General features: G+C 38.5%; 1 pseudogene; it reads right to left on the reverse strand.

Annotated features, from left to right (window-relative positions):
• Positions 1-14,023: 14,023 nt before the first annotated feature.
• On the reverse strand, positions 14,024-15,601 carry LOC102470283 (importin subunit alpha-1 pseudogene; annotated as a pseudogene).
• Positions 15,602-15,869: the final 268 nt, after the last annotated feature.

Here is a 15,869-nt window from a genome sequence, read left to right on the forward strand (position 1 = left end):
TATATATATATATATATATATAAAAAATACGTAGTTATTCACTTTACATGCAATACAGTCAGGAATTGCTTAATGATGGGGATACATTTTGAGAAATGCATCATAAGGCAATTTTGTCTTCATGAGAACATCTTAGGGTATACTTGTATAAGCTATCTGGTATAGATCACTACCCACCTAGGCCCTGTGGCATGACCTATTATAGTCTTATGGGCCCACCATTATATATATAATCCATCATTGACCAGAGCACTGTTATGTGATGCACAACTATATATATTTAGAAATGTGGAAGTATAGTAAGTAACCTTGATTGGAGAAATAAATTGCATTGGTATATATTCGGGTCTTGCTTTTAGGTAAGATATGGGGCTATGCAGTATGTCTATTAAATATGTTGAAGCCTACTTGCATTCTGATTGGAAAACAAACACAAAGCCTACCCTAAAGGAAATCTGTGTTATAAAATGCCATGTAGGGCTATCAAAATCATTGACATATTTATGCCCATATATAGTTTTGTTCATAATTGTAGCTACACTAAGAAAAATGCAAACTGTGCCTTAAAATTTCAGTATCTATCTTTGCAAAAATAAAAAGCAATTTTTGCAGTGAAATAATAGCAATGTTCATGTGCTTTTGAGGTATAAGTTGGGATAAGTATGAAAAAGTAAGAGGTTAATATTTAAAATAACAATGTAGAAATTTGATATGCAAGAAGAATCATTTCCTTAGAAGTGAGGCTTTGCTTAAATAAATGTACATTTCTTTTAAAAATAAGCTTAGGTAAAGACCCAGGTAGCTCATCTTATAAGGAATTATTATACAAGTCAAACTTTTAACTTTTATTTCTAGTTCTAAAAATATAAGAGAGCAGGTGGCACAGTGGTAAAGACACTGGACTCCCACATGGTGGACTGTGGTTCAAGTCCCAGATCCAGCAGCTTACAACTCACCAGGTGTGTGTGCACACATGCCCCAAATCCCAAGAAGAGAATGGAGAATAAGGGATTGTGGCATGATCACCCTGGGTGCTGATTTCTCACTTTCTGTGTCTCTGTCTCTCCAGCGAGTGCACCCACCCTATAGCAAATATTTCCCTTTAAAAAAAAAAAAAGAAAGAAAGAAAGAAAAAAATACAAGATAGATGATGTCGGTTATAGTCAAAAATTTACCCTTGTAAATCCTGTATAACTGTATAACTTAGAGAACCAATGGCTAAATGATAAAGTTAAAGTGATATTCAATATTTCCTGTGGATTTATGGTAATTGGTAGTTTTAATTTGTTGCCATTCACAGCAGAACAATTTCCTCACCAGGTTTCTTCATTGAAAACAATCCTCAATTTGCCAGAGCCCCTACCACACACTCTGTAGAAGTGAGAGGCAGAATTGATTTTCAATAAAAGAGGCAGATTACATCCTCGTACAATGTCCATTATCTCTAAAAACCTGTAGTTTATGATAATATGAGTTCTAATTACCTCACTCCTCTTAGTTGCAATTATTTATCATGACATCCCAAGATTTCTTCCCTCTTTCCTAAGAGAAGAGAGAGCTCATCTCATATCTGATTTGCTGCCCACAGATTAGTTCCTATAAGCTGATTCTCTTAGGTATAACAAAGTAGTGAGCAAATACTATTTAAAAAATGAAATGTAACTTTTCGAAATGATGTTTTCAAGGATGCTGCCTTAAGACTCTTTTCTCACTCCTAAAAAAACAAAAAAGATAATTAAAAAAGAACAAATTAAGAGAATAAAGTACCACCAGCAATGAAGTAGGGAATAGCGGCAACTATTCCTATTAAATTTCAAAGCATATTTTTCCAGATATTTGAACCAAAATGAAAGAGGATGCTGGGAACTTAGTCTCAGCTTCTCATCTCCATGTCAGTGAGTTGCTGTGACAAGTCAGTGAAAAAGATTCTACCGCATTCCAATATAAACTCTTAGTAGGAGACCTCCGAGAAGGATGAAATCTTCTACGACAGATAAATAGCATCCTATGTCTGGTGGCAGGACAGGAAGGCAGGGAATTTGGACATATTTCATTGTCTCTTGAAAGTTATTTTTTGATCCATTGCCTTTTATAAATCAAATAAGAGTTGAACAGATAGCCAAACAGGGAAAAAAAAAAAGTGAGCAAATGGCATAAAAAAATGCAATATAGAAGTGGAAATAACACCCAGGAAGTCTATTAGATGTTCACCTCTTCTAGTGAGCAAATAATGGAAATTATTGAAAAAATGAAAATAAACAAACAAAAAAAGTTGATAGCCAAATGGTAAGTCTGGAAATATCCGCTGATGGTGAAGATACGAGAAAATGGACACTTAGATACAGTATTGTTAGGAATATAAACAGAACATTTTCAGCTACATTGCTGCCAGGATATAAGTTTCATAAGAGCTGCCATTTTTTTTTTTCTATTTTGTTTTTTGCTTTATACTCAAGGCCTACAAAAGTGCTTGTCACATTGCAAGTTCTTTTGTTTTTAGGTTTTTTTTGTTGTTGTTGTTTTTTTTGTTTTTGCCACAGGGCACTTGCACTTACAGGATAGAAACAAAGAGAGGGAAGGTGGAGAAATCACCCTCAGGAGAGATGGCCACACTGCAGTCCTGTCTCCTCCATCCTCCTCTCAGAATTTTGGTCATGCTTGCACACGCGGCTGGCATGATTTTCAAGTTGCTGGGTCTGGGACTCAAATCATGGAGTCAGCCATATGGGAGTACAACTCCTTAATCACCATGCCACCTGTTTGTCCCACATTGTAAGTTATTAATAAATGCTTGTTCATTAAACTAATAACAACATTTAAATTTTATATAGTCTTCTGCTCAATTCCACTCTTAGAAAGTTATTGTAAGGTTATAAACAAGTATGCAAAATATGAATGCAATATATAGAGATCAAACTTTGTAAGAGTAAAGTATAAGCAAAAGAATTTTCATGTTTAATGATTAGCTGTGGGGCCACCAGGTGGTGTGGTGTTTAAGGCATGAAATTCCCACATGGCCAATCATGATTTGAGATCAGGACCCAGTGGCTAGAAAATCAAAACAAACAGATAAATAAATAATTTTTTTTAAAAAAATCAACTCTTTTCAATATACTATGGTCTCTATATAAACTGAAATATATATACTGTTAAAAATAAAGACTTATGCTTATTGACATACAATAATTTTCATGACACATTACTGAATATAAAAAAGTAGTTTCAAAATATTATCCAATTCGATCTGATATTTTTTAAGTTTACTTTATTCATGAGAGAGAGAGAAAGAGAAAGAAGCACCTGTGACAGGGTCTCGTCACCATCATAAACCCCCTTTCCTGGCTCTCCAGCTTTTCAGAATCTTGATGCCTGCCTATTTTTCAAGCCAACTTGGCATCTGAACACATAGCTGGGCATGTGGATTCCAGTATTATAGTTCAGTTTGCTATTCACTGCACCACCATGCTGGCCTCATTTGCCCTAATTTTCATTTTTTCAGAAGAAAAGAATCTCTCTATAGATGCATGCTTGCCTAGAGAAAAGCCTCCTAATGATATATGCCAAAGTGGTTGTAATGGCTCATACCCTAGCCCTTCTGTCTCTTCCCTATCTCAGTCATTCAGTCCCAATTCAGTAGGCAGGGTCACTAGCCCAGGAGGGGGCCACGGTGTGCACTGTGATCTTCAATAGTTGCAATCCTTCCGTCACCCCAATTTTTAATAAATCTATCTTGACTAGTTCTTCCTATTTTTCCAGGCTCATTCACCCTAACTCCCTCATCCCTCAAATTCTTGGTGATCTACAATCTAGAGATTGGTCTACTGTTACTGCCTGATACTTCTGCCTCCCCCAAATATTCATACGTCTTTTCTTATCAGCTCACATTCCATGTCAATAATTTTAATCACTCCCTGGCATACTCACTCAACTTGTCTCTCTCTCCTTCTCTTGGCAATTGCTTTCTCGTGGGGGAGGGAGGGGGAGACCAGTCAAAACCTAAACAAAATAAAACCAGAAAGAAGAAAGTAAATAAACTACATTATGTTAGGCAATGTTGATATCTGGTAAGAAAAATAAGGAGTAATTGTGCATGTTTATAGAAAGGCCTGAAGAAATTTGCAAGCTCTGCAAATAGATGGATGAGAGCATTTGAAGAAGATGAAACAGCAAGTGGGAAAGTCTGGAAGCATACCATGCCTGGAGACTTCCAGGAACACAGAACTGTGGCTGGACTGAGTAACGGTGTGCAGCTGGGGCAGGGTGGTGGTGGTGAGATAATTAAAATGATCTTAGAGAGGTTCATGTGGCCAGATAAGCAAGGCCTACATTACTACCCAAAATTCTATTTTTAACATGTTGGCAAATTTTCTGCTAGTTTTTTTCTTAAGTCAGTTCTTTTGTTCTCTTTTTAGGACAGTCTTGCTCAGTTCTCTTCTTAGGCTCCCAGGTTAGACTTCAGATGTGTGCAACCACACTCAGCTCATCTTCATTATTAAAAAAAAAAAAAAATACATCACACAGGCCAGCCTCAAGCTTATAATCCTCTGGTTTCAGTTTCCCAAGTCACTGGTTACTGGAATTTCAGGCATGCACCTCTGTTCCTAGCCTTTAAGTTGGACCAGGACTTGAACCCATAACTCCTATGTGGTTCCAGTCCACAGAATGCAAACTTAGCAGCACTGGATGCACCACCGTGACTGGCCTCTTCTGTAAATTTTCTACAGCATTGACATTATACTACCTATATCTTAATTACTTGCATTAAGCCTCTTATAATAACCCTTCAGCATCAATAGTTTCTGAAGGCACAAATATACATCCACCATATTTTGAATGACTTCATAATATATTATCACAGATATATTGGCCTTGTCATTTGCTACATTCTTGGCATTGAGATTATTTGCAGATGGGAAGAATATGGGAGCCGTGGGCCAATGCTCCTGTGACTGCATAAGGCCTCTTTATTCCCTCTCTTTCCTGACTCTCTCAAACAGTTTTTGTCTTGTTTGCATGACTGTACATCTTCCATGTTCTTTTTTCTGTTTTTTTTTTTTTCTCAGCCCCTTTAACCATCTTCCATGTTCTTTTTTCTGTTTTTTTTTTCTCAGCCCCTTTAACTCAGCCCATATCATATCAGATCATATGTTTTTAAAAAGAATTATTTAATTTTATTTATTTATTATCATTATTTAATTTGACAGAGAGTGGCAGAAAGAGGGAAAGAAAGCAAGAAAGTAAGCCACCAGGTCTGGGACTCAAACCCATCACCTGCCAACCCCCACCAGATCCATATCTTACAAGTTTCTTACCCTCCCATTTCCTGTGGTTGAGACTTCTGTAGTTCTCAGTTACAGTGTCTTAAAAATCACTCCCATTCTTGGGACCAGCAGTTGGCGGAATGACTTTGTCGCTAGTCTCCCACAGAGTAGATTGTAGTTCAAGTCCTGGACTTGGTGGCTTAAACTCACGCCAGGCACATGTGCATGCATGTGCCCAAGATCCCGAGAGGAGAATGGAGGAGAAGGGATTGTGGTGTGGCCATCTCCCCTGGGGGGTGATTTCTCACTTTCTGTCTCTCTGTCTCTGTCTCTCTGATGAACGCACGCGCCCTATAGCAAAAACTTCTCAAAAAAAAAATCACTCCCATTCTCTATGTCCATTTTTCGTAGATTAAGCCCTATAGCAAAAACTTCTCAGAAAAAAAATCACTCCCATTCTCTATGCCCATTTTTCGTAGATTATAAAAAAGAACTTCTATTTCATAATTGTTACATATTAATACTTCACAGGTTTATGATGAAAAGCATTTCCGCACCTAGCCAACTTTTAATTTATAAATTATGGAATATTATTATGTGCCATTCAGAGTAAAACAGAGAAAAAGTCCTGGTTTTCATAATGACAAGTCATTGAACTCTCCTAAATGGCGGGAGGCATGTGCCATATTGAGAACCTTCATAGTTCATTATGATTCGAGACTCTCACAGGAAGGCATGAAGTGTGTCTCGGTCCATTTTCTGCTGCTGTAACTGAACACTCTAGACTGGATAACTGATAAGCATAAGGTTTATTTAGATCAAGGTTTTTGGAGACTGGGATGTTCCTTATCAACTGGACCAGCTATGAAGGACCTCCTTGCTGTGATGTAACCCAGCACAGGCATCGCAGGGTGAGACAGACAGGTGTGCATCAGCTCAGGCTCTCCTTCTCTCCTTATAATGCCCAGTCCTAGACCAGGGGCTTCATCGTGATGACCTTACCTAATCCTGATTCCTCCCCAAACATCTCACCTCCAAATACTGTCAGTGCATGATTTTGAAACCTAAGTTTCCAACACGTGAGCTTTGGGAGGACACATTCAAGCCAGAGCAGTCTTTTGCACTAGGCTGCAGAAATGTATTTGGAGACTCTCTGAATTGAGGAACCCAGAAAAAGAAGCACAGAATAAAGATTGAGCGGAAATACACAAAGCAAATTTCTTTTTACGGGGGGAGGGGGTTTGCTTTAGGGTGTGTGCACTTGCTGGAGAGAGAGAGACAGAGAGACAGAGATACAGACAGGGAAAAGTAAGAAATCGGCCCCCAGGGGGGATAGCCATGCTGCAATCCCTTCTCCATTCTCCTCCCTGGATCTGGGGCATGCACACACATATAAGCCTGGTGTGATTTTGAAGCCACCCGGTTTGGGAGTCAAACTGCAGTCATCCAAGTGGGAGTCCAGTGACGTAACTGCCACGCCATCTGTGGTCCCACCAAGCAAATGTCTTATCTCTTCCTTTTGAGGAGTATTCTAGCGATTGTCTCAATTTGGGCTGCAAAGGTGGAAGGGAGAGCAGGCAACTGGGAGGTCCCTGAGTAGCGAGGAAATTTCACGTCTCTGGGACAAAGCTCTGCCCAAAATACCAGATATTGACTTTGGTTCATCAAACCCTTTCTACACTAGCATTTTACACAACTATCGTACTAAATCGGGATTTAGCACTATGTCTTGGATTTTTGTCCCCAGAGTAATCAAAAGATCTCCATTACCAGATCAGCCCTTAGTAATTGCACATCTAAGGTGATACTGAAAAACTTCTCTCTGGTCCCTAAGAATCATAGGGATTCTTATGGGCTCTGGTGAGATAAAACAGTGAGTTTTACTTGAGTTTTAAATGACCATGGAGATTAATGTTACACTCACTATTATTAAATAGCATAACAAAGACAGCTGAATTTTCTCAAATTATCTCCTGCCTCCTGTTCTCTTTATTATGGAGGTTGAATATGTGCAGAGCATGTATGTATGTAAGTGTGCACGCATGTGGGGTTTGAAAAGCACAATACTCTAAACGTAGTCTCTGTTCATTACAAACTTCTATTCAGAAACTAAAACCTCAAGGGAGAAGAAACATTTTTATACTGAAACCCAGATAAATTACCACTTTGTCTTTCAAGCGTATGGAAAACTTTCCTCCCTAAATCTTCCACAACACATCCAGAGTATGGCTTCTGGTGGAGCTGCCTAATCACACAGTGGGAAAGATACATTAATGGAAGTCAGAAGTAGGGTATTGAATGGACTAATGGAAGCTTTTTAAGCATTCCAAGTACTCTTCATATTAGAATCTTTGTCATAAAGGTGACAATATTAACAATAATAATCCTCTCTAACAAAAGACTAATATCAGGTCCGGCTTTATGCGAGCCACTGGCTCCACTGTGATGGTCCATGGATGCCCTCATTTCCATTTCTAGTCCTGAGTACATATTGTTCAGTTCAATAACCTAAATTTTCACTGGTAAAACAGACCCGTCAGAATGAATTCAGTAATTAGCGTCCCCGTTAGGGGGCTCATTTAATTTCAAAGCTAATGCTACCCACGTTTCCTTTTCTAATTAATCCAAATATAGAAATGCTATAGTAACCAGACAACATGTTCTTTGAAGAGCTGAAGCTATGACATTGTCATGGCGTCAGCAAACTTTCATTAGGATAGTATAGAACACAATTTAAGACACGGCAAACTTTTTCTCAGCTTTTTTCTTGAATTGTTTTTGTTTTGAGATCTTTAAATATTTGAGAATATGAAACCTCTCCCAGTATGGTTTCTTGAAGATTTGTAAAAAAAATAAAAATTTCCAAACACCATCAAGGTTTTTACAAAATTTAGTGTCAAAGAATATGGACTGAGATTATTTTTGAGATGAACTCCCAGAAATGTAAATCAATTATGGAAAGTTTCTTTGAGAAATATCAGAAATAAATATATCCCTATCTAGTAGCGTAGTGTAGCAGATTCCATTTTATTAGCAGGTTTGGCATATGAGAAATAGAATGTTCTAATCATATGTTTATATAAAGAGAGAGAAACAGAATAAATATAGATATGATTTCTTTTTTTTTTTTGTATTTTATATATAGCTATATCTCCTCATTCTCCAGGAAAAAACAACAACAACTCTATATTGTTACATCGAATATGGCAGTGATATGCTCCCTCTTCAGCTGGGAGAAGGAGATTATTTAAATGTGGCTAACTTGTCATAAATTACATTTTCAGATTAAGCTGTCGGAGTGTCCCCAGAATAAGTACAGAAGTCAAGATTTCTTATTAGATAAATACAGAAATATCCAATTCTATCGTTACAGTAGTTTATACTTAGATGAGAAACAGTGAGATAGAGAAATGATTAATTGATCGGTCAGTTGAGGAGTGTCAAAGTCATTCTAACCAGTTGGAGGTCAACCTGGAGAATTTTCTCTGGAAAAAGTCTGATCAATTCACAGAAACAATAGGCATGAAACAACCCAAAGAAAAGTGTAAGAACTATCTGATCAAAAGGAATCCCAGCGAGAAAATGAAAAGAAACAATCAGGGAGAGATCCAAGGCCTACTGCCATCAAAATGAGCGCATGGAGCACAGTGAGATAAATTGGATCCTCCCCGAGTGGCTGGAATTATGATGAGGATGGCTGTCTAAGAATGATTTTTAAATGGTTAGAATGAGATTTTCAAGTGAGAATAAGGTATTAACAGCTTTTAAAACCTTGAAAAAAAATGGGTCAAGCTGCAAAGATGTTTGACCTCTCCTTCCTAGAACCAAAGACAGCCGTTTCGTAAGAACAGAGCACCACCTTGTGTTGGTAAGTCATTACACCTCCTTGGGTCACCCGAGGGAGGCCCTTTGCATCCTGGGAAATGAGAGCTTGTCAGTAATGCTACTGAACACAGTAGGGAAGTGTAATAGCTTCTCAGTCATTTGAAACTCTTAGCGCACGGATTAGCCATAGTTCTGTCCCAAGAAAGATGGAGAAAACATTCAAAGAGATCGACGAATCAGACACAACAAAAATTGTTTTTATCTTTTAATAGAAATGCTTTCTTTTTTATATATTTTAATTTTTTACACTCAATTGCTGTACATTATTACGGCATGCAAAATAAATTTTTCCCATCATGAATATACTGTCTATTAGTCTATTTTAAAGTATTATCGCACACGTTATCGTCAACAATTTTCCGTTTTTGTGTCCCTTCAATGTTTTGCTTCGTTTTTTTTTTTCCCCCTTGATCCCCTTCCTCTCATCCTCCCCTATTTCCCACCCTCCTCCTACTCTGTCTCTAGTGTCCACAATTCTTTTATCTCAGGAAAAAATGTTATGAGTTCAATAGCTTTGAGACCAACTGGACTTTGTGGTTATGCATTATAGTGTGGATTTATATGCAGTACACACGCTATACTCACTATTGCATAACTTGAATTAGGTTAAGTATCAAATCTCATTGAAGCAATTTTGACATTACTATAACTTAGAGGTATGTTGTTTCTGGAGTATTCAACGAATGAGCGTTTTTTGGAAACCATCAAGTATCAACAATCTCAAAATGAAATAAAATCACTAATGCTTCTAGTAAAATCATAAGATATTTATAATGTAAGAAGAAACAGTCACATAGCACGACAAGCTTCCCTTTCCTAGAATCATTGTGGTAAGGATTTTGTTTCTTTCATGCAGTGAGAAATTTAAAGCCATTCAACAGAAGCAAATGAAATCTTGCTCGTTCTCCTAAATTAAACTCAAATCTTAACATGCAGTTTTCTGTGGTCACCAATGCTCTTGTAGCACTTGGTTTTATGAAATTAAATTGTTTTATATTGGAGAGCGTTTTGCTGATGTCTGATCTCCTCCAGTGGATGTCTCAGTTCTTTGGCTCCAGGGATCCGCTCTTAACCCCTTTTTATGCTCCCAAACTGTTTAGAAGAGTGCTTATTCTATAGAACTTTTGGCGGTGGTAGAAATGCTTTCTGCGTTAATGTGACAGTCATTAGCCGCATGTGGTTACAGAGCAATTGAAATGTGGCTAGTGCGACAAAGAGACTGAATTTTTCATTGTAATTAATGTAAACTTACATTTAAGTAGTCACATGTGGTTCCTGGTTACGGTATGCACAGGCCTATAAAAAGGGCCTTAGAAAAATACATTTCGATGGAATAAATGTCAAGTTCTTTGAACATGATATGCTAAATTATTTTTACTTTTTAGTGCAGAGAATAATTAAGATTTGCAGCTTGAATTTTTATGTTGCATCTCAAATAAACTCAATATGAGAACTTGGCAACCCATACATGAGAGAAGTTTTTATAATCCAAATTGAGGTAGTAATTCCTTCCTAAACTCACCTCTTGTCCTTTGTACTCATACACTTAAAAAAGAGTTTTTCTTTTTTTTAATCCTGCATAAATTCCAAAGAGCAATACATTTAACTATTTGTTTCACTGGAAAAGTGGAGGAAAGTGTTTAAGTGTGATTATAAGTAAACTTGAAGTATGAGTAGACTTGAACTTCAGTACAATCATGTACAAATTTCCAAAATAAAGTCATAGTAGAATCTCTTGTATACTTAATCCTTCTTTCCCCATCCTGACTAAAGATTTGGAGTAATATGGCAACCTGAAATGCTATTTGAAATGGCATTGAATAACTGTACATACATTTTTTGCTTTCACCTCTGAATTTTTTTTGCATTTCATTTACTTAACAAATATTTATTGCATCTGTATTATGTGTCAGGCACTCTTACAGGTACTGGGGCAGATGTAGAAGTAAGCTATCCAAATCTTTATGCTTTGTACTACTGAGGTCAAGAAGCAGTCAGTTTTATGCTAATGACTATTAGTATACTTTGAGGTGCTATCATTGATCTCATTTACAAATGATAAACATAAGCCTTGGAGAGGTTAAGTAACTTCTTAAGAGTAATACAGCTGACAAATGGAAAAGTCTGACTTTGAACCCAGGTCCTATTACTTAGCAGCCAGAATCTGATAACCATTGTCGTATACTGAATTGTCTATAAACAATTATTTGAAACAAAACATTGTGAATGTCTTCAAGATTTTGGAGGAAAATGCCAGGAGAGATTGAGTATTGTAATTTTTCATAAATTCAAGTATGTCCATTCTATACTTTTTGATAGAGAAGCAGATTCAAGCATAAAGGAGTTAGAGTTTTGTGTCATAATCAGATAAATATATTTAGCATGTAATCTGAGATAAGCTTATTTATCAAGTATTCAGATAAGCTTATTTATCAAGTAATTTCTAATTTGAGCTAAGACAAAACAGATCCCCTAATGATGTAGGCTAGTATTTGATATTAGGCGGGCATTTCTGATCATGAGTTTTTATTCATTTATAAGCTGCTCTGAAGCACTATTTGATAAGCTACTCAAAACTATATTAGATAGTGTTTAATTACTAAATATGAGATGGAAAATACATTTATATTATCCCAGAAGAATGGGGGTGGAAGGTATATCACACAGACTTTTTTTGGGGAAGATGGATGATTTTATATTCAGTTTATATGAAACATGTACTCCTTACCTTTCAGAAACTGGAAAATTCTACATTTTAAAAATTGTGCTCTGTCTTTATTTAGTTTTGTTTCCCCAAATGTAGAAATAAAAAGCTTAATGTTTGGTTTTATAATCATGACTGTTGAGAGGAAGACCACTATATGTGTTAAACACACACACACACACACACACACACACACACACAGACACACACACATTATTTTTGAGCAACTGTAATTTGAATTCCTAAGGATAAATTTAAGAATTTCATAATAAATTCAGCACAGCTTCATGTTAAAATGGCTAATGTTCACTGTTTTGAGGCCATTTCTTTGAAGTTTCTTATGTGAACATTTTCCTTCTACCTGAATGTCTAGGAGTTAAATTTTAAGGGATATTAAAATTTCTAAAGTATCATGGGACCAGCAATTGGCGTAATGGCTAAAATTTCTGGACCCCCCTGTAGTTGACCAGAGTTTGAGTCCCAAACCCAATGGCTTAAACTCACGCCAGGTGCATGTGTGTACGTGCCTAAGATCCTGAGAAGAGAATGGAGGAGAAGGGATTGCGGCATGGCCATCCCCCTGGGGGTGATTTCGTGCTTTCTGTCTCTCTGTCTTTCTGGCGAATGCACACGCCCTATAGCACAAACCTCTCAAAAATTTTTCTAATAAAATATCCTGTTTTATAAAAATTATTTTACTTCTCTTATTATTTCATGGTCTGACATAGCTGGATTCAATAGCTAGCCAGTCATGTGTATGATGAAATGATTCAGTAACATACCCAAAACATTGATTGGTTCTTCCATGACTCCTTTCTATTTATTGGCCATCATCGGTCTCAATAATCAATTTGCAAGTGCTTTTTAACATGTATGCAGTGTGCCCATCACGGCACCAGCTAGCACGAAGGAGTGGAGAGTCATGACCTATGTCCTCACAGGGTTTGCAGTTCCACTCGGTTGTCACAATTAACAAATGCCATTCATACTATGAACCAAAATAAAGATGAAAATAGTGTTCAGTCAACAAATGAAAGGGAAATTAAAAGAAGAGAAAAGTTTGCGGAGGTTCAGTATTGTGTTTACAATGTCCTCAAGGACATATGAAATGATTTCACTCCATTTTAAAGATGGGAAAATTGAATATCAGGAAGAATAAGTTGTTGTTTTTTTTTTTCCTTTTTTTTATGAGCGTTTTTTGCTATAGATTATGTGAGCTCGCCAGAAAGACAGAGACAGAGAATGATAGAGAGAGACTAAAAGCGAGAAATCACCCCTTGGGAGGATGGCCTTGCCACCATCCCTTCTCCATTCTCCTGTTGGGATCTTCGGCAGGCACTCACATGTGCCTGGCGTGAGTTTTAAGCTGCTGATTCTGGGAGTCTAGCCATGGTCAACTCCATGGGGTTCAGCAATGTGAACATTATACCGTCTGCTGGTCCCAGAGCTTTATATCATAGGAATTTGACCCCAGGTTTACCTTGTTTCAGTCATATCACTGTATTAGGAAAAGCTGGAAGTGGTATTCAAGCTGGGAGTCCAAAACCTGTTGAGTTGGGGAAAATAAACAAACCGACAAGTCAGAGGGCAGCAGTGGAAGCAGTGGAAGTGCAGGAATGGACTTGTCTGATGTATCGTAGGAAGGTGTTGTCTAGCAGATAAGTGGGATTTGGGGCTGGAAACAAGGTCTCAGAAGCCAGGCTCATCGAACAGACGATTCTTTTTGTGATCTGTCAAGGACCCCATCAACCGCATATTTAAATGACATTTAGGAAGAGTTCTCTAGAAGCCAAGGATGTATGAGAGTGGGAAAAATTGTTATCATTAGGAGGGCAACTTGTCTGGGAGAAATTATAGAGAAAATAATGACTGGATATAAGGTAGAATGAGGACTCTCTATTCTTTTTTCTTTTTTTAAGTAAAGGAAAAGGTGGAATTTAATTTTATTTACAGGACCTTGTAAGGTATGAAGTTCCACATAGAAATAAGAAACCCATTTGGAAGACAAGCTTCATACAGTATGTACAGTTTGGAACTGTTCAAGTATAGTTTCGTTGTAAAAAGTGCTGCAATAACAACCACATTTAAGAAGAGTTCTTGGTAGAGAAACAGTAAGACAAACTGATACCAAACACAGCACAGGACAAACCCCTCTGTGCCTCAGCTGTGCAGTCTAGAAGTTAAAGGCCCCAGGAGTCCCATCCTGCACTTGGAAGGTGTAGCCATGAGGTAGTTTTGGGCACAACATTCTCATCTTCCTCCTCCTCTACAGAGAAATACTTTTCAATCAAGTTCAATGAAGACTTGTACACAGACTTGTTTTCCTGGTTGTGTAGGGCTTCAATTTTATCCACATTCTTCAATCATTATACTAAGTTTCTCAGTTTCTCCTAGCTTCTCAGCAGTCCCAAAAATATTTGAAATGGCATCCAAAATAACCAGAATAATTTTGGTATCTTTCGCAATTAAGAGGTTCATCAGTTTTTTCTATGATGCCACAGTGGACGAGGTATACAATCTGCTCCACCGTTCCACTGCTTGTGTAGTTGGCTGCAGCCCACACAGCCTCCTTCTGCATCTTAAAGTCAGCCTTGGAGAGCACGCGGACAAGGAATGGGACTAACCCGTGATTTGCTACCTGCTGGATCTGGTCCTGCCAACTGGCGGTGATGTTGGACATTGTCCATGGAGCTTCCTTTTGAATATTTGTTTTGGAGTTGGTTAGAAGGCTGGGGAAGATGGCGAGTGCTCCAGCATCTATCACAACCTGGGTCTGTCCATCTGTCCCGGTGACAATATGATCTATGGCTTTTAGGGCAGGGGTCACAGTGGATATTTCGGCAGCTCCTAGAAGCTTCATAAGTTGGGGAACAACTCCTGTTTTCACAACCATTTCAATCCGTTCATTTGGACCATCAGTAAGGTAGGAAGTAGCCCAGCCTTTATCTGCTAATACTTCGGGATCATCGTGATGCAGAAGATGAACTAAAGTAGGAAGAATCTGCTCAACAGCATCTAGCAGGGGTGCGGGATTTTGTTGCAGCAGAGGTTTGAAAGTGTCCAGGTAAGGTTACGTAAGTGACCACATGCTAACGATGACATATCAGGAACTGTAGGGAGAGCCAACAGTGGGTCAACTGCTCCATACTTGATAACCACGTCCCGGAAAACTGAACCATCCCCTGCGATATTTCCTAGAGCCCACATGGCTTGCTCACTGATGGGTGCGTGGGGAGAGGCCAACAGAGAAATGAACGCTGGGATAGCACCTCCGTCCACCACAGCCTGGTCTGTTCTGACGTCCAGAAGCAATGCTAGTGAGTGCCCATGCAGATTCAAACTGGATGGGACTACAATCATTTCTGCCCAAGAAGGACACATATTTTGGAATCATCCCAGCCCACATGATGTTGTCTATGAGGGGCTGTTTCTCCCTAGAAAGCAGCTTCCTCGCAGCTTGAGTAGCCTGGAGCTGGCTTTCCGAATTGTTACCATTAATGCCTGTGACAATGTCATCACTGGACCAATTTACCGTGCCCTGGTTGTTGTGGTTTTCCTGCAGTGGAGAAGTAGCATCATTGGGAAATGAGCTTACATTTCTCCTTTTCTGCATCTGGTCATCCTTCTTAGCTTTCCTCAGCTCCACATTAACTTCTGTTCTTTGCCGCCTCATTTCTGCACTGTCTTTTCCCTTGTTCTTGAATCTGTTATGACGAGCAGCTGGTGAATTTGCATTCTCATTGGTGGACATGGTTATGAGACGAAGGGAGAAAGGTGCACAGACAGCTCAGACTCCCTCAAGAGGCGGGGCAGGGCTCACAGGCTGGGGATCTGCTGCCCTAGAAACGTCCACCATGGCTCAGCCTTAAGATGGTGTGCCCCCCCTTTTTTTTAAAGAGATTTTTGCCTTGAGAAAGAAAGGGAGGAATCACCCCTGGGGGGTTGGGTGGGGAGAAGGCCATGCCACAATTCTTTCTCTTCCATTCTCCTCCCAGGATGTTGGGCACACACACTGAAGC

Source organism: Tupaia chinensis, unplaced genomic scaffold (genome assembly GCF_000334495.1).
Source record: "Tupaia chinensis unplaced genomic scaffold, TupChi_1.0 Scaffold000304_1, whole genome shotgun sequence".
In the NCBI taxonomy this organism is placed as follows: domain Eukaryota; kingdom Metazoa; phylum Chordata; class Mammalia; order Scandentia; family Tupaiidae; genus Tupaia; species Tupaia belangeri.